Source organism: Portunus trituberculatus, chromosome 36 (genome assembly GCF_017591435.1).
Source record: "Portunus trituberculatus isolate SZX2019 chromosome 36, ASM1759143v1, whole genome shotgun sequence".
Taxonomy (NCBI): domain Eukaryota; kingdom Metazoa; phylum Arthropoda; class Malacostraca; order Decapoda; family Portunidae; genus Portunus; species Portunus trituberculatus.
Genome location: NC_059290.1, coordinates 9,096,594 through 9,119,093, shown reverse-complemented (window position 1 = coordinate 9,119,093; position 22,500 = coordinate 9,096,594). Strand labels below are relative to the sequence as shown.

The 22,500-nt window shown below is 39.8% G+C and overlaps 1 protein-coding gene across 1 annotated transcript in view; it reads right to left on the bottom strand.

Moving 5' to 3' along the window:
* The window catches only part of LOC123513411 (RE1-silencing transcription factor-like), a 44,243-nt gene that overhangs the window by 21,033 nt on the left and 710 nt on the right, over nt 1-22,500 (bottom strand). The window lies entirely within an intron of this gene.

The window sequence follows — 22,500 nt, the reverse complement described above, 5'->3', positions numbered from 1 at the left end:
TTGCATTGTCTGATTGGACGAGAGAAGGAGACCACGCCAGAATTCTCCCTCTCTCTCTCTCTCTCTCTCTCTCTTTCCTCTCCCTCTACATAGTGACTCACCCTCCCTCTCCCTCTCCCTCTCCCTCTCCCTCTCTCACTTCCCGTATTGATTTGTAAAAGTGGAATGTAGCAGATCAGATGAATAAAACTGTTACGTATTACATGTTTCATTATTTTTGGGATAAATAGAACGTGTTTTGTTTGTCTGTGTGTCTGCTTTGACCTTTCGCGTTTCTATTTATGCATTTGGTTCATTTTCTTACATTTTTTAGGTTATTTGTATGAGATATGGCAGTCTCTCTCTCTCTCTCTCTGTCTCTGTCTCTCTCTCTCTCTTCATTTAATCCTCAGAGGGGTGCGGGGACGAGGGGAGGCACGGAGGGGAAGTGAGGGGAGATGAGGGGTCTGCTGTACGGCCTCCCCCTTCCTTTTTTCTTCTCCTCCTTCTCTTCCTCCTCCTCCTCCTCCTCCCTCTTCAGTTCCTCCTATCTCTCTCTCTCTCTCTCTCTCTCTCCTTCCTCTCCATAATCTGCACGTGACCCTCCTTCTCCTCCCTCCATCTTCCTTCTTCTCCTCCTCCTCTTTTTCCTCTTCATCGTGGCTTATAACACTCCTCTTCCTCCTTTTCCTCTTATCTTCTTAATTAGCACATCAGTAGTAGTAGTAGTAGTAGTAGTAGTAGTAGTAGTAGTAGTAGTAGTAGTAGTAGTAGTAGATAAGTAAGTGATCATATAGTCTTGTAACTATTGTACCACCACCACCACAACCTCTACCACCACCACCACCACCACAGTACGCCCGCACTTAAATACATTCCCCTTTTATCAACTTGTTTTCGTATCACAGCCCGTATCTTCTGTGCCTTGTTTTCTGATCTCCCGATACCTCACACACACACACACACACACACAGCTGATAACCTTAGTGCACCTCGCTACTCTCGGCTATGTGTGTGTGTGTGTGTGTGTGTGTGTGTGTGTGTGTGTGTGTGTGTACTGTTGTTTCTAACACTGTACTGTTCTTATCACTTGAGTTATTGTTTTATTTGTGTATTTGTCGTTTTTACTTTTATTTTACGGAATTTCGGTCATTTTAAGATGGCTTTTACTACTACCGCTGCTGCTACTACTATTTATACTACTACTATTATTACTGCGACTATTTCTATGACTATTACTAATTTTTCTCATCATATTTTTGTCTTGTTATTATTATTATTATTATTATTATTATTATTTTTTTTATTACTATTATTACTACTACTACTAATGTACTACTATTACTGCTACTATATACTACTACTACTACTACTACTACTACTACATTGTGGGTTCATAAATTTCTGGTTTCGCTGTGATAGTTAGACAGTCCGGAATGTGGATATCATCAGTTACAGATAGGAAACACACACACACACACACACACACACACACACACACACACACACACACACACACACACCTGTTGCTGCAGAATAGATAATATTGATGTCGATATTTCTCTCTCTCTCTCTCTCTCTCTCTCTCTCTCTCTCTCTCTGCGTGTGTTGAAAGCCTGACAAGGATAAGTAATATAATGAACCGTGGTAGTAGTAGTAGTAGTAGTAGTAGTAGTAGTAGTAGTAGTAGTAGTAGTAGTAGTAGTAGCAGTAGTAGTAGTAGTAGTAGTAGTAGTAGTAGTAGTAGTAGTAGTAGTAGTAGTAGTAGTAGTAGTAGTAGTAGTAGTAGTAGTAGTAGTAGTAGTAGTAGTAGTAGCAGTAGTAGAAGTTTGAGTGGATAGGAGCAGTATAGTAAGAACAGTAATAGTAATAGTAGCAAGAAAAAGAGAAGGAGGAGGAGGAGGAGGAGGAGGAGGAGGAGGAGGAGGAGGAGGAGGAGGAGGAGGAGGAAGAAGAAGACTCGATGGCAGGGCGTCGAGGAGGGGCGAGACAGTCATAAACAACAATAATGACTGGAGGAGGAACACTGGGCCCCCCTCCCCGTCCCCAGCCCAACCAACCCTGCAAGTCCCCCCTCTCCCTTCCCTCCACCCCTCCCTGTAATGCACCGCCCCTCCACTCCGCTCTCCCTTCCCCTGCCAGGCTGTGTATCTCTCCCTCCTCCTCCTCCGTTATTACCTCCACACCTCCTTGCCTATCACCATCTGCATCCAGAGAGAGAGAGAGAGAGAGAGAGAGAGAGAGAGAGAGAGAGAGAGAGAGAGGTTGTGTAAAGATGGTAAAAGGTGAGAAAAGAAAGCAAAATTAAGAAAAACAGGAAATCAGAGAGAGAGAGAGAGAGAGAGAGAGAGAGAGAGAGAGATTCTGTACAGAGTGAAAAGACCAAAAAAGAAAAGGAAAATTTTAAAGTGTAAATCAGAGAGAGAGAGAGAGAGGGCAAAAGGAGCAGGATAAAGGTTGGGGGAGGGGGGGGGAGGGTGCGTGGCGCGTGCTATAAATGGTTGTTTTTATGTCCGTCTAAAAATGGGGGTGGGTAAGAGGAGAGTCAGTGAGTGAGAGGGAGAGAGAGAGGGGCGGGGAGAGAGGGAGAGGGTGTGTTAGAGATGCCACACGTTGCCACGCGCCGACCCTCTCCCCCTTCTCCCTCTTATAGGCCTATTCTAATCCGCCGCCATTCTGCCAGGCCGCCCATTCTCCCCCTCCCCCCTCACACCCCTCCCGGTCTTCAGGATTTGTGGATTTTGCGTGATGAATCCTCGTGCTGTGGATTTTTCGGGTGGTGGTGGTGGTGGTGGTGGTGGTGGATGGATGAAAAGTGACAATATTTACGAGTTTTCTACTATTTTGCATGTTTAAAGTCACTACTACTACTACTACTACTACTACTACTACTACTAGACAAGAATGGAAGAGGGATTCATAGTATTCGAAGCTTCACGACTCCCAAAGCCCCGAATTCCTACCCAGTGAAGCAGAGACCGAACCGGATGAGCAGACGCACGAACGCACGCACACACACACACACACACACACAGTCAGTCAGCACGCCGCCACGGTACTGAAGGCAAGAAAAGGTCAGTAAATAATGTTCTTCACTATTATACTCAATTAAGGTCCATTGCCCGGAGGAGAAGAAGGAGGAGGAGGAGGAGGTGGTGTGTAACGAATGGACATTTTTTTTGTCATTCTTACGTATGTCAAAAGGGATTTAAAATTTCTTGTTATTTATTGATATATTGCTACTACTGCTACTACTACTACTACTGCTGCTACTATTACTACTACTACTACTATGTTACTTAGAAGACGTGAATCTACTTTTAATACCACACACACACTACTACTGCTACTACTACTACTACTACTACTACTACTACTACTACTACTACTACGTTACTAAGAAGACGTGAATCTACTTTTAATACACACACACACACACACACACACACACACACACACACACACACACACACATTTAAACCAAGCCTGATCAAATAACGATACGAAAAAAAAATAAATAAAGGTCGAGAGGCGCGGTAATGGTGGTGAAGAGACTGGAATAGTAGCAGGGAGAGGCGGGGAGAGGGGGGAGAGCGGCAGGTGAGGGGCGCGGCGGGCACGTGGGGCAGGTAGAGGGGTCGTGAGGTCGCATTATGCCCCGCGCACAGAAATTGAAACCCCGGCGGACCAACACGGGGAGAGGGAGAGGGAGAGGGAGAGGGAGAGAGGGAAGGAGAGAAAAAAAGGGGGGTAGAGGGAAAGAATGAGAGGGATATGTGTAAAAGGCCGCATTTATACATTTTTGCCATTGGTTAAAAGACGTAACCGGCAGGAGGAGGAGGAGGAGGAGGAGGAGGAGGAGGAGGAGGAGGAGGGTTGTCTTCCTGTCTGCAGAGGGAGGGAGAGAAGAGAGGAGCCCCAAGGGAGAGGAGGGAGAGGGAAAGAAAGATCAACATGGCGGACTCTCTCTCTCTCTCTCTCTCTCTCTCTCTCTCTCTCTCTCTCATATAAGTTATCGTTATCACGTATTGTTTGTCTTTTTTTCTTTCTCCTCTTTCTTTACACTTGCATTCCTTCACAGAGTTCGTATTTATCATTAATAATAGTAGTAGTAGTAGTAGTAGTAGTAGCAGTAGTAGTAATGGCAGTAGTAGTAATAGTATAGAAGTTTTGAGTAGCACACGCCATAAAATCCTCACACACACACACACACACACACACACACACACACAGCAGCTGGTGGGCGCCCCTTCCCCCTGTCACAAACGCACACCCGAATTCTCCATGACTTTATGCGGCCAATAAAATATTCTTTGTGCGAGGGTGGCGCTGGTGAGTCCCTTGTGCCCTTTTTACCCCGGGTGGACACGTGGTGGTGGTGGTGGTGGTGGTGGAGGGGCGCGCGTGCTGGCTCTCCCTTTACTCCTCCTCCTCCTCCTCCTCCTCCTGTTTCTTCTCACCCTCACACACGCACATTCACACGTTCTCCGATTTTCTTTTTCCTTCTCTCTCTCTCTCTCTCTCTCTCTCTCTCTCTCTCTCTCTCTCTCTCTCTCTCTCTCTCTCCCCACCCCCTTTTATCAGGCAACTTCTCATGTAAAAGTCACATCCACCACCACCACCACTACTACAACAACTACTACTACTACTACTACTACAACTACTACTACTACTACATTGCGTGGTTCTATATTAGCCCTTCCTGGTACTACAAAAAGCGTGGTTCGTAGAGTTCTGGTTCCACTGTGTTAGTTAGACCCGTGGACAGTTCAATTCTTAAACTACGAAGAGAGAGAGAGAGAGAGAGAGAGAGAGAGAGAGAATGTTACAATTAGAGTGGAAATATTAGAGAGATAAATAAACGTGTGTATATTATTTCCTTTTTTTTTTTGTCTTATTTTTTCTATTTATTCTTTTTAGTGTTTTATTTGATTACGTTTTTTAGTTTTTTTCCTTCGTGTGGTTTCTGTCATTTTTTTTTTCTAAGGTGTGGAACTAGACGAAGGTAATTGTTTGTAGTATCAGTAGTAGTAGTAGTAGTTCCGTCATCACTCACTCCGCGGCCGCCATGCTTCTAATCCGCCATATTCCTCAGCGTGTGTCAAAGGCGGCGGAGAGAGAGGCAGCACACACACCATCTCCTCTTCACTGCTATTCCTACACTGATCGCTTTCTCAGCCACAGCCACACACCTTCGCGGATGTCTCTGTGTGTGTGTGTGTGTGTGTGTGTGTGTGTGTGTGTGTGTGTGTGTGTTTAATTTTTTACACAGTGAATCAAAACGAGTGAGGAAATAATAGTAACAAATTCAACAACATTTTTAAGTAGCAAAAAGTAAATTAATTCCGCGCCTCATGTATTTATGTAATTGCTTTTGTTCTTGACTCTACTACTACTACTACTACTACTACTACTACTACTACTACTACTACTACTACTACTACTACTTCTATTAACGCAACATGAGAAGCGAGACAGGAGTGAAGGACAAAGTAAATAATCCAATAAATGGTAATATTTCATCTTAAATTTATAAAGTGGATGACCAAGATTAATTTTTTCCTCCCTCTCTTACTATTAGAGACTTGAATTCACCCACCACCACCACCAGCACAACCACCAGCACCACCACCACTACCACCGCCACCATCACCACCTCCAAGACAAGGTAATGTAAATAAGTCACCTTTTAGTTTCGTTTCGTAGAGTAATCGTCACAATTCATCCTTTCCAGTTAACGAGAGAAAGGTTGTGACTTTGTGGGAGCTGAGGAAGATTTCAATGAGCGGGAAAGTAAGTAAAAAGGAATCAAATTTTGTGTTTTAAGGGAATTTTCGGCGTTTTAAAAGTTGTTCTGTTTTTTTTTTTAAGTGTCATTCACCACCGTCACCATTTCTGTGTTTGTTGTGTGTGTGTTTGTGCGTTTGGGTTTTATTTTTCTTTTCGTTTGTTTTAGTGATATCTACTTTCCTTCCTTCTTTCTTTCCTTCCTTCCTTCCTTCCTTCATTTTTACTCTTCTTCTTCCTTCTTTCTTTCCTTCCTTCTCTACTCTTCTTCTCTTCCTTCATTCTTTTAAATAGTTTTGGTCTTCAGGGTTATCTTGCAAGAATTTTACGAAGATTATGTACCTTTTTAAGAGCGATTACGTTACTGTAGTGGTTTCAAAGTGATAGAGAGAGTGTATGTGCTACTGTAGTGGTCCATAAGTGGTAAAGAGTATGTGCTATTGTAGTGGTGTGGTAAAGAGAGTGTGAGTGTGTGTTATTGTAGTGGTTTAAAAAGTGGTAAGGAAAATGAGTGTGTTATTGCAGTGGTTTAAAAGTGGTTATGAGTGTAGATGTTATTGTAGTGGTTTATAAATGGTAAAAAAAGTGTATGTGTATTGTGATGGTTTAAAAGTTATGGTTTTTCAAGTTCTATTTTTAAGATTGCGAGAGTTCTACAAAGATAAAGGCCGCTTTTTTATTAAGAATATCGATGTTATTGTTTTAAGAGTGTGGATGTTGTTGTGGTTTCTTTTTATTTATCATTTTCATATTCGTGTTTGGAAGAATTTGAAGAAGGACGCTCACTTCGTTTATTTTCATCAGACTGGCTGGAAATTACTGTGGTTTATATTTTTTCTCCTCTTAATGATAAGTAATAATAGTTGAACAAGTCTTCTTGCCTCGCGAACTGTGAGAGGAGTGGGAATGATGGCGGTTATCAACTTATTTTTATTGCTTTTCATTAAACTAGCACCGTTCAAAACATGAATTCTTCGGTTGCTGTCAAAAATGGCGGAAATAATTGCTGTTTTTTGTTTTCCCCCCCATTGAAAGAATTAGAAGAAATACGTCAACAACCATTTCCACTTCTATTTATTTCTGAGATTAGAAAATGTTGGGGTTTTAAAGTTAAATATTTTTTTTGTCTTTTACCACGGATACTCCTTTCTCTGTTAGTTATAGTTATAATAAATAAATTAGACGAAACTATTGTGGTTTTTCTAATATGTTCAATAACAATGATAAATGTAAGAGTGGCTAGTTTTAAGAGACTCGGATGAAATTCATGTTTAGTTTTCAGGCTACTGTTTTGCCTATTAGTCATAACAAGCGATGTAATTTTTGTGTTTTCTAGTTTTTCTTTATAATAACGATAAATATAACAAGCATGGGTGGTTTTAAGAGACCCCAATAAAAATAAAAAACTCAGTGGTTTTCAAGTTTATTAATGACACTTTTCTCAGTTAGTCATAAGAAACTGGACGGAATTACTGTGGTTTTCTGGTTTTTCTTCCCACAGTAACGATAAATTTAACAAGCGTGGATAGTTTTGACTCGATATAAAAAAAAAAAAACAACGGAGGCTTTCAAGATTTTGTTCATCCTGTTAGTGAGTTTGATAAGAATCCTGCGAGGTGAGGGACGGAAATGGAGGAAAAAAAAAAAAAATGGAGCCTGAATCATTGACAAAAAGGGGAAATAACTGTTTAGGACTTCAGTGATTGATAAGAAGGAAAAAAAAGATGTTTAGAGCAACAATCACTGACAAAAAGGGTGAAAAGTTTAAGGCTTCATTCATTGACAAAAAAGGAAAAAGAAAAGGTTTAAAGCTTCAATAAGGGGGATGAGAAAAAATGGTGATAATTATACGAACAGAGAAAAGGGGAAGACTAAATGAGGGGAAATGAGAAAAAAAGGTAATTATTAAAACAGAGAAGGGGAAGACTAAATGAGGAGAGAAAAGGGGAAAACTAAATGAGGGGAAAATGAGAAAAAATAGAAATAATTATTAAAACAGACTAAATGAGGGAAGAAAAGGGGACGACTAAATGAGGGGAAAATGAGAGAGAAAAACTGATTATGAAAACAGAGAAGACAAAAAAAAAGAAAAAGTTTAAGGCTCCAATAATTGACAAAAAGGGGAAAAAACTGTTTAAGGCTTCAGTGATTGACATAAGGAAGAAAAAACTTTGGAGCCTTAATGTGTGAGAAAAAAAAAAAAAATGCTGAGTGGTCTGCTATTCATTCGGCGGGCTTTGCAGACACCAGTGACGAGACAACGAAGACACCGCGACAATTTTTCACGTCCCCATAGACAAGTAGCACGGTTTTCAAGACAGTTTCTCCTTATGATCAACTAGAAATATTGCTAATCCATCACCACAACCATAAAAGTACCCTCAAAAACATGAGTATCTTCAACTAGAGCCTTTGGAAATAGTCGTGGTGAGAGAGCAAAGCGTTTCTGAATAGGGCACTAAGACACGACCTTTGGAGAATTTTGGAATCTTTGCTCAAGCGGGTTTCGAAATTCTAACACAACTCTGACTCCCACCCACCACCACCCATACCCCAACACCTTAATTCGTTGCCTGAGTGTTGTGATCCCGGCAGCTGTGGTGTTGTGGTGGTGGTGGTGGTGATCAGGTGTCTTGTTGGCAGTTATGCTTAATGATAAATAAGAAAAAAGAAGAAACGCGCGATATCCGGCAGCTGTGGTGTTGTGGTGGTGGTGGTGGTGGTGGTGGTGGTGGTGGTGGTGGTGATGGCGTCTTATTGGCAAAAAAGAAGAAAAAAGAAGAAACACGCGCGACATATTTTTTCCCCCTTTCACTGTTCACAAGGCAATTTTTTTTTTTTTCCGTAATGGCAAGTTTAACCTAACCTAACCTAACCTAAACCCTTCCTTATCCCCTTCTAACCTAACCTAACCCTACTCAACCTCCCATAACGTTACCGGGAGAGGAAATAGGGAAAATACATGAATCAGTAAGGAGGAAACACAAACTGAGGGGAAATACGAAATAAAAATTGAAAAAAAAGAGAATGAAGTGATAATTATGAGAACAGAGAAAAGGGGAAGATAAAGTGAGGGGAATATGAGAGAACGAAAAGATAAGTGATAATTATGAGAACAAGTAAGCGAGAGAAATGAAATGAGGGGAATGAGAGAAAAAAAAATGGTGATAAATATATGAACAAAGAAAAGGGGGAAGATAAAATGAGAGAAAAAAAGATAGAACAGAAAAAAAGGGGAAGACTAAATGAGGGGAAAAGGAAAGAGAATAAAAAATAGTCATTATGAGAACAGAGAAAGGGAAAATGAAATGAGGGAAATGAGAAAAAAAAATTATTAGAACAGGTAAGGGGAAAAATAAAGTGAGGGGAATGCGAGAGTGAGGGATGAGGGAGCAAAGGTGAGGGAGAAGCGCCGGGTGAGTATTGGGTCAGGGTGAGGGGTGAGGAGAGAGAGACGACGGGTCAGCAGGGTGAGGGAAAGGTGAGGGGAAGGTGAGAGTGCAGGAGGGGGAGGGAGAGGGAGAGGGATATGACAAAGAGAGGTTTAGGATTATATATACACCTCTCTCTCTCTCTCTCTCTCTCTCTCTCAAATGAAGATATACAAGTCAATAAAGAAAATCAGTACTATCATCTACAACAACAACAACAACAACAACAACACTACTACTACTACTACTACTACTACTACTACTACTACTACTACTACTACTAAATGACTACAAAATCACCAGGAACCTTCACAACTTCACTTAATACCTTACTTATTTCCACCTGGTTCCATTTTTCTTGTTGAGAGAGAGAGAGAGAGAGAGAGAGAGAGAGAGAGAGAGAGAGAGAGAGAGAGAGAGAGAGGCTGCAGAACACATTATTATTATTATTATTTTTTCTATGTATTAATTTTAGGTTGGAGTGTTACCTGCGATTTACCTGTTCACCTTTTCAGAGAGAGAGAGAGAGAGAGAGAGAGAGAGAGAGAGAGTCAGTCAGTCAGCCCTATCCATTATCATTATTTAATTTGTGCCTTCTCTCTCTCTCTCTCTCTCTCTCTCTCTCTCTCTCTCATTCACGTCTCCTTAGTCATACGTAAAGTAGTTCATTTTCAATTTTATTCGTTGTTTTCCATATTTTTTTCCTTCCTTGTCTTAAATTTTATGTTCGTCGATAATTAAATTTTTTTCTAGCTTATACATTATTTTCTTCATTAATTTCGTATATGTTTGTCGATATTCTCGTTTACTTTGTTTACTCTCTCTCTCTCTCTCTCTCTCTCTCTCTCTCTCTCTCTCTCTCTCTCTCTCTCACCTGTGCATTCATTTAATTCAAACAGGTGTGAGGTAATGAAGTGGAATGAAGATAGAAGCGGTTGATGTCACGCCGTGGGGCATTGTGGGTGCGTTGAAGGGGGGTGGGGGGTTGGGTAGGTTAAGTTAGGGTAGGTTGACATGGTACGGTAAGGTGAAATTAAGTTGGTTGACAAGGTACGGTAAGGAGAGATTAAGTTAGGTTAGGTTAGGTTAAGGTTCAGTTAAGTTAGATTAGGTAAGTTAGGGTTAGGTTAAGTTAGGTTAAGTTAGGTGAGGTTTGTTTAAATTAAGGTTCAGTTAGGTTACCAATAGTTAGGTCTACTTTTTTCCACTTCCGTCGCAACATTCTTACTTCGTTATTTGTTATGTTGGGTTACCATTAACCTCAACATTCTCACTGCATTATTTCTTAGACGAGGTTAGGATAGAATTGAAATCTGTGTTTGTGTCTTTACGTCAACTCATTACCATTGAATGAAGTTAGAATTAGCATTTACATAAAATTACTCTTAAACGTGGTTAGAATTAGCATTTACACCAAGTTATTACCATTCACATCACACACACACACACACACATAATTAGACAAGATCATGACGGGTTGGCTTGGGAATACTTAATTAACACATCCACTTATTCTTTTATCACAACCTGCAGGCGAAGGAAGCAATTTGTTCCACGCCTTTTTTCCCCTTGGCTGATTGATGGGTTCCGCCTCCTCTAAATGCCTGACGGAGGGCCATGACACCTCTTCCTCCTCCTCCTCCTCCTCCTCCTTCTTCCCTTCTTCCACCATTTCCTTCTTTTCATCTTTCTCTTATCTTCCTTTATCCCGCTTTTTCTTATTTTCGGCCTCAGTTTACATGTTTCTTCCTCTCTTTCCTCTACATCTACTTTCTTTCTTCTCCTGTTTTCTTCTTCCTCCTTTTTCTCTTTTCCTTATCCTTCTATTTCCGGCTATTTCTTTCTTTCCTTCCTAGTTCATATGATTCTTCTTTTCTACGTTTTATTTCCTTTTCCTCCTCCTATTTCTTGGTCTTCTATTTTCCGCTGTTTCCCATTTTCTTCCATAGTGCAAATGGTTTTCCTCTCTATTTTTTTCCTTCTCTTTCTTCTATATCTACCATTTTCTTATGTTTTCTTTTTCTTCTTCTTCCTTATCCTTTTATTTTCTGCTCTTTCTCATTTTCTTCCCCTGCTCACACCATTCTTTCTCTCATTATACTCTCATTATATTCTTCTATTTCCATTTCCCGCTGTTTCTCATTTTCTTCCTACGTTCAAATGATTCTTCTTTACTCTTATTTCCTTCTTTTCCCTCTTCTCTTCTTTCTATTTCTCCTCTTCTTCCTCCTCCTCAGATTTTCCGCTATTTCTAATTTTTATCACATTCTCCAAAATAATTTTTCCTCTGTACTCTTATTTTCTTCTTCTCTTCCTGGTTTCTCATCTCTATTTCTCCTCCTCCTCCTCTTCCTTTTAGTCCAAGTGGATGAATGAATGAAAAGAATAAAAAGAAACTTATCTAAAAGTGAAAAGAATAAGGGAAAGAAAAATCGTCTAGGAGCGAAAGGGTTAAGAGATCAACATAGGTGTGAACAGGTAAATGGACACCTAACCTAACCTAACCTAACCTAACCTATTCATTTAATCGTCTAGGAGTGAAAGGGTTAAGGGATAAAACATAGGTATGAGCAGGTAAATGGAAACTAATTAACTAACTAGCTAACTATTTTGTATGCGTTGTGGTCAGGGTAACGCAACACAGCGGGTCAGCATTACGAGTACACCAAACAGCGGGAGTCACGAGGCGGCTGCAGAGTGAAAGGCTTAAGACGAAGGGATGGTAGCGTGTGTTCTTGCGAGTGGGTAACGTAAAATGCATGTTGATTATAAAGCGCACGTAGCGTATTTAGGACATTTTAGGGCAATTTCAGTGAGTTTTCTCCCATAAAGTGGTGTGTGTCATGTGGTTAGTTAGTGGTATGTAGAGGGAAATAAGTACAGGAAAAAGGAGGAGGATTGAAAGTAACCTAACCTAACGTAACTTAACCAAGCCAATTCAAACCTAACCTAACCTAATTTAAAATAACCTAATCTGTGTAAAAGAAAAGGGAATTGACACCGAGGGAGAACTAAGGGGGAGAAAAAGAGAGAATTAACACTGAGGGGAGAAAACGAGAGAATTGAGACTAAGGGGAGAAAAAGAAAGAATTGACACTGAGCGGAGAAAAAGGGAGAATTGAGGGGAGAAAACGAGGGAATTGAGGGGAGAAAGAGGAAAGGGAAAAAGGTAAAACAAAAAAGTGTAAGAAGATAATTCGAATAGGAAACAGAATAAGAAAGAGGTGCAGGGAAATAATGGTGAAAGGAAATGGATGGAAAAAAAATATAATAAAACGCAACAAGAAAACAAGAAAAGAAAGAGGAAAAGGAAAAGGGAAAAAAAATAGCAAACAATTACGAACCGCAACACAACAAAGTGAAAAAAAAGAAAAAAGAAACAAGAAAAAGAAACGAAAAAAAACCTTAGTGAAGTTATTACGAAAGGGAAAAAAATCTGACAAAAAAATAAAACAAGAAAATCGATAAAGGAAAAGACAAAAAGAAGGACAAAAAAAAGGCAACAAAAACCACAGCAAAGGAATCCAACAGCCTTAACACAACGAGACACAAGATTCCCCGCCAGTGAGCGAGATCCGACGCCATTCTATTGAAGCTGCTGAGTGGCGGGGTGGGGCGAGGCGGGGCGGGGCGTGGGAGAGCCGTGGGAGGTCCGAGGGGGGCGGGAGGGAGCGGCGCACCCTTGCATGAGAGCTGGAGACGCGAGAAGAGAGGAGGAGGAGGAGGGAGAGGAGGAGAGAGAGGAGGCGCTGCTGTTTGTCAATTGGCGAGTTTTTTTTTTTTTTTGAGGGAAGAGTGTAGAGGGAGAGTAAAGGGAGAGTAGAGGAGTGTTGAGGCAAAGTAAAGGAAGCGCAGAGAGTGCAGAAGAAGAGTAAAGGGAAAGTATAGGTAAAGAGAGCAGCGAGGGAGAGTAAAGGAAGCGTAGAGAGAGTGTAGAGGGAGCGTGCGAGTCATCAAAAGGCATAGAGGGCGATGAAAGGACAGACCGCGGCAGATCACACACCACCACCACCACCACCACCACCACCACCACTACGAAACACCTTTTACCCACGTACTGCACCATCATCACACCCTCACCTCTCTCTCTCTCTCTGGCGTGGGCAAGGTGTAGGTGTTGTGACGCGAGTAATGGTCTCTTCACCGCGTCACCGTCACCGTCACTGCTTTTACCGTGACTCTGCTGTGACGGGAGGGCTTTCAACTATTTCTTTCCAGTCAATTAGTTCCTGACTTGCTGCTTTTATTCATTAGGTAGACGCATAGAAAGTCAGTGATAATCGTCTTCTTCTTCGCTTCATCGCTGTTTCGCTTATTTTGTTATCAGAATGCAATAATAATCTGCCTTCTTCTTCTTCTTCTTCTTCTGTTTCTTCTTCGCTGCTTTTGGTCATTTTTTTCTGTTGCCAATGTTCCAGTTAGCTAAGAGAAAACGATTACTTGTCACCTGTCTCGCTATTCCTGATCGCAAACACTGACCCGTCTCGCTAGAATCAAACACGCGTCTCTTGGTTACTATTATTCTGTTAGAGACGTTATTAGACATCGGTTGTTATTTATCTATAGTCCGTTTCTTCTTCATCGCAAAGAGTGACAGGCTTACAATTCCCTAAAAACCACACTGTTCCCATTGATTTTTTTCCATTTCTTCTCTTTTCTTTTCGTTTTTTTTTTATGTAAGAGGGAGAACTGCCAAGGACAAAAGACTATATTAGGAAAAAGAAGGTCCACTAGAATTGCAGTATCATAAATGCAATGTTCCTTTTTATTTCGTTTCATCCAATACAGAATTGATATAGTTTCAGCGCTCTATCTTCGCTTGTCAAGGTCTTTTTTTTCGTTATCCTCCTCTCCGCTGTCTCTTTCTTATCGTAAATTGATGTCTCTGTTTTATTTCGCCTGATTTAATGCAAGAAACAGTTTTTTTTATGTACTTTTATCGCTTTTCTAGCTTACTTGTTTCATCTTTGTCTTTGTTATCTCTCTTATTGCTAATAGACGTTCTTTCTCCACCTAACCCCTTCAGTACTGGGACGCATTTTTACTAATTTTGGGTATAATTAAACGATTTTATTTGCATTAAGAAGGGTCTATGAAGGGCAAAAGATTCATGGCCAGAGTCTTGACCATTTTAATCCCTTACATAAATTTCTGAAGCTGTAAGAAAATAGTAACAAGAATTGGTATAAAAATGTGTCGTGGTACCGAAAGGGTTAATATCGGAAACACTTTTTATTTCACTCTTCTCGTTTTATATTATTCAACCTTCTCTTCGTCCTCTCCCTTATCAAAAATACAAAATGTTCTCTTTTTTTTCTTTTCTTTAACTTTTCGCTCAACTAAAACAGACTTCTTTTTTTTTTTTTTTATTCTTTTCGTTCGGTCGCTCCGTTTCGTTACCGCCAGTACAAACCATCACACGCCCCGCTGCGCCCACAAAACACGTCAGTTGCTTGTTTTCTTCTCTATCTTGTCTTTTAACCCATTCACTACTAGGACGCGTTTTCATATTCATTCTGCTTACTATTTGGCGATTTTGTACAGCTTCAGAAACTTATGTGAGGGATTAAAATAGTGAAGACTGTGGCCATTAATCTTCTGACCTCCATAGACCCTCCCTAATGTTAATAAAATGGTCTAATTCCGTTTCCATATTCATTCTGGTTACTATTTGGCGATTTTGTACAGCTTCAGAAACTTATGTGAGGGATTAAAATAGTGAAGACTGTGGCCATTAATCTTCTGACCTCCATAGACCCTCCCTAATGTTAATAAAATGGTCTAATTCCGTTTCCATATTCATTCTGCTTACTATTTGGCGATTTTGCACAGCTTCAGAAACTTATGTGAGGGATTAAAATAGTGAAGACTGTGGCCATTAATCTTCTGACCTCCATAGATCCTTCTTAATGCAAATAAAATCGTCTAATCACACCTAAAAACTCAAGGTGGAAATGCGTCTCAGTACTGAAGGGGATAATTCTATCTAAGTCGAGGGAAGATGTAATGACTCTTGCCTCCTGTACTCCTTCCCCTCTTTTCCCCTCTACTATTCGCCCATCATGTATCTTTCCTAGTTCCTCATTTTCTTTTCTTTTTATTATCTTTTTCTACGGTTCTTTCATCTTCCTCTTTCCTTATCGTCTTTCTGTGTGTTCTCTCTTTTATCTTTGTTATTTTCTTCTTCTTTATCGCAGTTAGTTATTATTTTTTGTTTATTCTTCTTTCGTTTCTTTTTTTCCTTCTTTTTTTGTTATCTTTTTCTACGTTTCTTCATTCTTCCTGTCTTCATCGCCTTTCCGCTTATTCTCTCTTATCTTTTTTTCTTCTATCACAGTTAATTTTTAGTTTTGTTTTATCCTTCTTTTCTTTCATTATCTCTTTCTACGCTTCCTCCTCCTCCTCTTTCTTTATCATCTTTCTTACTTGTTCTCTGTTATTTTGCTTTTTCACATTTTCTTTATCGCAATTAGTTTTCTTTTTTACATTTCTCTTTTTCCTTTTTTTTTCTTTCGCTTCGTCTAACTCGAAAAATATGTATCGGTTATTTTATTATTATTTTCATCCATTTTTGCTTCTTTTTCAGTCTGTTATCATTTTAATAAATCTCTTCCTTCATTCTGACGCATTATTACATCGCTTCTCTCTCTTCCACCGCTTAATGTTCTATCACTAATTTCTTTTCATGTCCAATTTTTGTTTTTTGCTTTATTTGTTGTTGCGTGATTCTTTTTTTTTTCGGTATATTTTCTCCTCCTCCTCCTCCTCTCCTCTTCGTCTCTCCTTCTTTTTTATTATATTTATTGTTATTATTTTTTTCTTCTGCTTTTCTAGTTTATTTCCTCCGTTTTTTTTGTTCAGATTTCTTCCTCGTCTAGTAGTTTCTCTCGTTGTTGCTGTTTTTTTGTTTGTCTCGTTTTTTTTTTTTTTTTTTTTCGTCTGTTAATTTTGATTTCTCACGGTGTTCATTTTTGTTTATTTCCTTCGTTCTATTTTCCTTTCTTTTTCTTTTGTCTAATAATTTCCCACGCTGTTTGTCTCTTTTGTTTTTTATTTTCTCGTTTATTAATTTCCAGTGGTGGTGTTTCTAGTTCATCTCCGTTTTTTTTTTTTTTTCAGTTTTTCTCCCCATAATTTTCCATGCTGTTATCAGTTTCTCTATTTTTGCTTCTGTTTTTCGTGAATTAATTTTCAACGGTGTTCTTTCTGGTTTTTCTCCTTTTATCGCTTTTATTTTTGTTCTTTCCTCGTCCATTGATTTCTCAGTGTCCTTTCTAATTTATTTTATTCGTTTTTGTTAATTTTTTCCCTGTCTAATGATTTTCCACGCTGTTCTTTTATGTTTTCCTCTTTTTTATTTTTCCCTCGTCTGTTAATTTCCCACAATGTTCTTCTAGTTTATTTCTTTTCCGTTTTGTTTTTCTTTCCACGCTTTTGTAGTCCTTGTTTGCCGCAAGTTCTTTTATTCAGCCTATTAACTTTTCCCTTCCCTTGATTTTTTTTTTTTTTAGTTTTTTTATTTCCTTATTTGAGAAAACGTATCTACTTCTTACATTATCTTTCTATCTCGATTTTTCTATCTATTCCTTTCTACCTTTCATTTTTTTTTCTTTTTTTACGTCCTAGATTCTCCCTTTTTTTATTTCGTCCTCTTTTGTACCTCTGATACCAAAAATCACAAAAATAACAATCTCTAGTGACTGACAGACAGACAGAGAGAGAGAGAGAGAGAGAGAGAGAGAGAGAGAGAGAGAGAGAGTTAAAAATCAAAGCAGGAGCAGGGTAAAGATTCTGAAGGTCACGATGTCAAGAAAGGCGCTACAATCTTGCCGCGGGACACAAGGGAGGTGGAAAGGGTGAAGGTGTTAAGATTCCAAACGAGAGGCGCGTGCGTGTGGAGACTCAGCGGCGGTCAGGTAAGGTGAGGGTGGGGTGAGGTGAGGTGAGGTGGCCCCCTGAAGGAAAGTACTGTACCACGACACGAAGGAACACAAAATATCATCGTGAAGAAAAAGTGACAGTATTAATTTAGGAACAGTATTTATTTAGTATTTAGGAACGAAAAGAAAAAGAAAAGGGGAAGTGAGGAGAGGTGAGGTGGCGCCCTGAAGGAAAGTTCCACGGAAAAAAAACTATTAAGAAAATATACTAAACTGTATGAAGAAGAAAAAAGTGATATTAGTAATTTTATTTAGGAAGAAAAAAAAAAAAAATTAGACCCAGCGGCGGTGAGGTGAAGGGAAGTGAGGTGAAGTGACGCTCAAGAGGAAACTATATCAAAAAGAATAACAGGAAGATAAATTAAATAGCATTACGAAGAAAAGTGACAGCAGTAATTTTTATTTGGTAAAAGAAAAACAAGTTAGTCCCAGCGGTAGTGAGGTGAGGTGAGGTGAGGTGCAGTGAAGTGACGCTGTGAATTAAAGTACCACGACACGAAAGGAATACAAAACTTATATTATGAAGAAAGTAACTATATTTTATTTTATTTAGCAACAAAACGAGAGAAGTTAGACCCAACGGCGGCCAAGTGGGCTGAGATGAGGTGAGATGAAGGGAAGGGAAGTGACGCTTGAAAGGAAAGTACCACGTAAATAAAAGAAAAAAAACTGACAGGATAATAAACTAAATTGCATTACGAGGAAAAGTATAACACTAGTCATTTTATTAAGGAACAAACAAAAAAGTTAGTCCCAGCGGCGGTGAGGTGAAGTGACGCTGGGAAGGAAGTTACCACGGAAAAAAAAACTAAATTGTATTCCGAAGAGAAGTAATACTAGTAATTTTATTTAGGAGCAAAAAAAGAGAAGGTAGTGCCAGCGGTGGTGAGGTGAGGTGAAGTGGCGCTGGGGAGGAAAATACCAGGGAAAAAACAACAAAATAACTAAATTGAAGAACAAGAAAAAAAAAAGCATCTAATATTTCTCGTTACTCTTTCCCGTTACTTTTTTTTTTCTACTCTTCGTTCGATTAGCAGAAACAAAACCATTCTATATTTTTCCTTACTTTTCTTCTTGTTACTTTTCTTGCAGTCCTACTTTTACTTCCTTTTCTTTACTTTTTTCCCGGTAATTTTTCTTCCCCGCTCCTTTCTGTCCTACAATGAAGTGACCGCCCAGTGATCCGCGGCGTGAGGATGCCTTGGGGAGAGAGAAGGATGCCGCTCCCTCGCCAAAGGATACTGGGCGGACAAGATCACAAGAAGGAGGAGGAGGAGGAGGAGGAGGAGGAGTAATGAATCATCTCAAGTCGAATGCCGTTACTCAAACATTACCGGGAGACTGAAACTAGAGGAAAAAGGTGGAGGAGGAGGACCAGGAGGAGGAGGAGGAGGAGGAGGAGGAGGAAAAAAGAAAAAAAAATAGAAAAAATAATTTAGGTTAGGAGGAGGAGGAGGACAACAAATACAAGAAAAAGAAAAAAAAAAAAGTAATAAATAAATGAACCAAATCAAACTACCACCACCACCACTTCCACCACCACCACCACCACCACCACCGCCGCCGCCGAGTATTTTGTGGGTGCTGGTGTTTTTTTCCCGCGGCCGGCAAGCAAGTCCCGGCAGGAGCAAAACGCCCTTGATGATAAGGTTACAGAACGCCCGCTTGGGGAAGAAAATGGCCTTCACAGCTTGAGTAATTTAAAGGAGGCGGGACGAGAGTAAAAAAGACCTAAAATTACGTGTGTGTGTGTGTGTGTGTGTGTGTGTGTGTGTGTGTGTGTGTGTGTGTGTGTGCGAGAGGGTTGAGTACTGCACGTTGTCATTCTTCCCGTGTTTCTTGTTCTTCCATTCGTGTTTCCTGTCTCATTCCATCTTCGTTACTCATTTTTATACTTTCTCTCCGTCTCTATTCTTTCGTCACCAGTTCCTCCTCCTCCTCCTCCTCCTCCTCCTCCTCCTCCTCTTCTTCTTTTCTTTTTTCTCTCTTTCAACCCGGTTCTTTACTCATCGTTTCCTCTTTACTGTTGCATTATTCCAAATTCCTATGTTTCCCCGACGCGCCTTGCTTACCCCACAAGTACCAGGAACATTATTATTATTTTTTTCTAATATAATTCTTAACTCCCTAACAAAACTTCCCTGAGAATGGCGGACTGTGGCGCCGTCAGACTGCGTTCAAATTAGCGTCAGTTTCATCGACTTTTCACCAACAAACTTATGATCGTGGCCATAAATTTTTAGCTACTGATCCACGTTAAGTTTCCTCACATACCCGAAAAAAAAAGAAAATAAAAAAAAATAGAAAAAAAAAAAGCTGTTACCGGTTTAACGTACACGAATAACGCAGGTAATCCCGGGAACTAAATAAAACAGAGATACCTTATCATTACATCTTACCTGGCAGTCGGCTCACAGGTAATGTCGCGAGGCGGATACGAACACGCAGGTAAAAATACAGGTAAATGGACAGGTGTCTGGATAGTAACCGTACCTGGGTGTTATTGTTGGGGTGTGTTAAAGGGCAGGTGTGTGTGTGTGTGTGTGTGTGTGAAGAGGAGGCGCGGTGAACGGAATCCAGTCTTGGTTTAGCAGTGCGGTAAAGATTGATTGGTACTCGTTTGGTGACTAATGTTGCGTTGTGGTGATCGGTCCTGGTGCTTCCAATTCTTCCTCGTTCTCGATGCATTGTTTTCGTGCTTCTCCTGTTCCTGTTTCCCGGTGTTTTGTCCTCCTTGTTCTAGTTTTCCTGTGTGTTATATTTCTATTACTAGTTCGCCGTTATTAAATTGTATCCTTATTCTTGTTCACCCACTGTTTTTATTTTTCTTATTCTTTTACGTATTATTTTTTACATTCTTTTCATGGGTGACTGATCAAGGAAAACAAAAAAAGTACATTTCTTCTTTCCTTCCGACAATTATTCCCATTTCTTATATTTCCACGTCCTTCTCTCTCTCTCTCTCTCATACGCATTGTTACTCTCCTTCCTTGACAAATAATACACGAAAGTCTCTGTACTACAATTAATTTATCTTCCTGTCAAACACACTAATAACCACAAACATACCGAGGCTCTAATGACACAGTTTCCTCCCACGTACACTCTTCTGTCTATCAAGTACAATTCACGGACATGCAAGCGTGATTAGTGAACCGAGAGAGCTTTCCGCGTACGTGTTCCTAACTTAACCTAACCTAAACAGCTGAGGGAATTAGAGGTGTTTTTTAGTCAGTAGTAGTAGCAGTAATGGTAGTAGTAGTAGTGGTAGGTAGTAGTAGTAGTAGTAGTAGTAATAGTAGTAGTAGTAGTAGTAGTAGTAGAATGATAATATGGATAATGAGTGTTATTGTAATTCTTTGTTGTAATTCTGTTTTTAGAGAAGAAGGACAAGGAGAAAATAATAATGAGGAAGAGAAAGAGAAGAAAAATGAGGAGAAGGAGAAGAAGGATAAGGAGGAGACGAATAGTAACAAAGGAGGAGGAGAAAGAGAAGAAGAATAAGTAGGAGGAAGAGGAAGGAAAGAAAAGGAAAAGAAGGATAAGGAGGATGAATAGTAACAAAGGAGGAGGAGGAGAAAGAGAAGAAAAATCAGGAGGAGGAGGAGGAAGAAGAGGGATTTGGTGCATAAGGCGTCCGGTATCAATAGATTGTGAAGTTAATGTACACGAAAAAACACACAGATTTACTATTAATATTCCGGATGTTAACTTTGCCTTTTTTTTTTTTTTCCGTCGCCGAATTATTTAGCCTGAGTTGTCTACATTATTATTATTATTATTATTATTATTATTATTATTGAAGACGCTACACAATATCGTTAGTTTACACGTTAGAAAATACACTAAATATTTACATACTATATTTATTTTGCAGTTTTTATATATTTTTTGAGATTAGTAGTCTTCAGTAGTGCATTATTAACCCCTTCAGTACCATGACGCGCTTCCAAAACCATTCCGTTTACTATTTGACCGTTTCCTACAGCTTCGGAAACTCATGTGGGGGATTAAAATAGTGAAGACTGTGGCCATTAATCTTTTGACCTTTATAGACCCTTCCTAATGTCAATAAAATGGTCTAATCACACCCAAAACTCAAGGTAAAAAGCCGTCCCAGTACTGAAGTGGTTAATTAAACACCTACTGAAATACTAACATGATAAGGTAGTCCGCCATTTACTAACAGTGCCTATTAGATAGTCTATAATAGCAGAGTGACACGGGAAAGCGGTGAAGCAAACATGGTCACACTAACACACACACACACGGTCACACTAAGGCTCGTATTCTCAATCCCTTCTGTGCTTCACTTCCACTACTTTATAAGATTTTATTCAAATTTTACACGAGTTTTTTTAAGGTGCTTTTACGGTTCTAGAGGTAGAGTGATAAAATTTTTACAACATTAACTGGAGAAACACTCTTGAAAACTCCGCTAATCATCTCTGTGGCATTGGAAAACACTCGCGGTGAGAGAATAAAGCGTTTTTAATCAGGTTTTTACAGTTTTAGAGGCAGAGTGACAAGATTTCTACATCGTTAACTTGAGAAACACTCTTGAAAACCCCGCTAATCATTTCTATGGCCTTGGAAAAGTCGTGGTGGAAGAGCAGAGGGATTTTGAATACAGACCACCATACATTCACTACACACTCGTCACACTAACACCGCACACACGCTAATACACACACACGGTCACACTAACAACTCCACAAGAATCGCCGGGATCTGGACACACTTATTCCCACACTACCGATGTAACGACGCGACACTTACAATGGATTCATCTTTCTTCCTTATCTTGTTTGTGTCTAATTCTTGTGCTAGTTTCGCTTTTATATTCGGTCCAAACCCAGCACATTTCCTTCTAATCATCTTATTTTTATTTCAGTTATCTTCTCGTCTTTGTCTTCTTTCTTCAAACATTTCCTGCCGTCTCTACATTCTCTTTTCCTTTCTCATTTATATCGCCTTTACTCTCTTCTCATCTTTCCCCTTTTTCCTTTTCATATTTTTCCCCCTCCTTATTAATTCCCATTCTCTTCTCATCTTTCCCCTTTTTCCTTTTCATATTTTTCCCCCTCCTTATTAATTCCCATTCTCTTCTTATCTTCCCAATATTTTACCATCTTTAACTTCTTCATTTCCTCGTATTTTCACCCCCTTTACCCTTCTGCTCATCTTTCCTTATTATTCTTTCTTCCACCACCACCACCACCACCACCACCACCGCCGCCGCTGTCGCCCGCTGTTCCGCTGATAATTCGCTAATTTTTCCTGACTAATTCGCCGCGGTAATGGAAGTTTTGGTGGGCAGGTCAGAGTGGATACTAATGTGGATATCCCTCTATACCAGCGTG